The following is a 2,231-nucleotide window of genomic DNA, read 5'->3' on the forward strand; positions in this document are numbered from 1 at the left end:
AATATTCCGCAAGTTGATACAATCAATGGTACTAAGCCATGTAGACTACTGCAACGGAATCTATGTGGGTTGCAAAGAACACATCATAAAGAAACTTCAAACTGAACAAAATACGGCTGCCAGGCTTATACAGTGCACTCCATTTAAGTGCACGCCGGATAAGCGCATGCCGTACTTCGGTCCCATTTTTGGCACCATCAATTTCTATGGGGACAAACTTTGATTTAGCGCACCACTGATAAGTGCAAGATTCACTTATATGCATGGTTCAAGACCGCTCCTCTGCAGGAAAGACTCCGCATAAGCGCGCGCATGGAATATGGAAGCCGATTGGCGTGTGACAACCAACAAGATTTCAAATTTACTGCCTGTTTAACTGCCACAGGCAGAATAAGCAAAGGAATGCTGTTAGAGTGTGCACCGGGGTCATCATCGTCGTCGTCATCGCGGTGGAACTGTAAGACTTTAACACTGGCTGAACGAATAGAAGTTCTTAAAAAATTATTAAGAAATGTATTAAGTTATGTCCAATAAAAAAGGTATCATCTTATTTTCTTTTCCATGTTTATTTTGTTTGATTTCTATTGATAACCTAACACGGACTAACACGGCTACCACACCTCTCTACTTAAAAATTTAGAAAACAAACAGTCAAGCATCCATTGCTAAAGAATATGGTGTCAATCCCAGTCAAATTTCACGTGTCTTCAAGCAGAAAGACCAGCTTCTGGAACACTGGCAAAACAATACAAATCCACAATGGAAACAAAAACGGTCGGGAAAAGCTGAGGAGGTAGAAGATGCTCTTCTTCGGTGGTTTTCTCAAGTCAGGAGCAGACAGTTTCCTGTCAGTGGTCCACTGTTTATGGAGAAAGTTAACCAGCTAGCTGAAAGTCTTGGTCTAACTGAATTCAAAGCCACTGTTGGATGGTTGGAAAGATGGAAGGAGAGGAACAGCATAAAATTCAAGAAACAGCATGGTGAGAAACAAGACGCTGATGAGTTTGGTGCTGAAAATTGGGTTGTTTCAGTTCTTCCTACCATCTTGAACGAGTTTGCACCTCGTGACATTTTCAATGCTGATGAAAATGGTCTCTACTGGCAAGCGATTCCTGATGGAACACTTGCATTCAAACAAGCCAAAACTACAAGAAGTAAAACGTCAAAGGACTGACTGACGATCCTCCTTTGCTGCAATATGGATGGGAGTGAGAAGTTGGAACCCCTCGCCATTGGAAAGAGCAAACAGCCCTGTTGCTTCAAGAAATTTAAGCGACTTCCTGTGTCATATGAGGCTAACGCAAATTCATGGATGACTGGGGAAATTTGGAAGCAGTGGCTAAAGAAGTTAGACACTAGAATGCGGGCACAAAAGCGTCAGATTTTGTTGCTTTGTGATAATTGTGCTGCACACAGGGATGATGTCAGGTTGTCTAACATCAAGGTGGTCTTCCTGCCACCAAACACTACCTCTCTGATCCAACCTATGGATCACGGCATAATAGCCAATTTCAAACAACATTATCGGGCTCTTGTGCTACATCGTCTGATGAGCGTTATGGATGACCAGATTGGCAAGGATAAACGTGCTGTTGAACTGGCTCGTAATCTATCACTGTTGGATTCCCTAAATATGCAGAACGACGCCTGGAATCATGTTACACAGGCAACCATTGTGAACTGCTACAAGTGGGCAAGCTTTGTTAAGGATGTGGAGGGGGATGCAGCTGTTGCAAACGTGTCAGATGAAGAGGTTATTGACATCCCAGCCGGTGTTACTGAAGAGGAGTTCCATCGCTACGTAGCTGTTGATTATGATCTACAAACAGCTGACGACAGCACTGATGTCGAGATATGCGCCTACACGCAGGCAACAACAGCTGATGATGGAACAGATGAAGAAATGAGCAGCGAGGCACAAGCTGATGAAATTCAACAACCTCCTCCTGCCACTTTTGCAAGAGCACTGGAGAGTCTCAACACCATGTGGGCCTATCTGGAGGCCACTGGATGTCAGTGCTATGACAGTTTTACCGTCTGGCAGACGTAGTCTATGGAACTCACAGACACAAGAGTGTACAGAGGACTATGACTGATTATTTCAAGTAAGCCTAATGTCAGTTAACGGAGACTGTATACTGTACATATAATAAACAGTACTGTACATATGTTTATCAGATGTCAAGCTTCTTTGGGTCACAACGGTTAAGTGCATGCTCTGGTTAACTGCA

This window comes from Microcaecilia unicolor, unplaced genomic scaffold (assembly GCF_901765095.1).
Source record: "Microcaecilia unicolor unplaced genomic scaffold, aMicUni1.1, whole genome shotgun sequence".
Taxonomy (NCBI): Eukaryota; Metazoa; Chordata; class Amphibia; order Gymnophiona; family Siphonopidae; genus Microcaecilia; species Microcaecilia unicolor.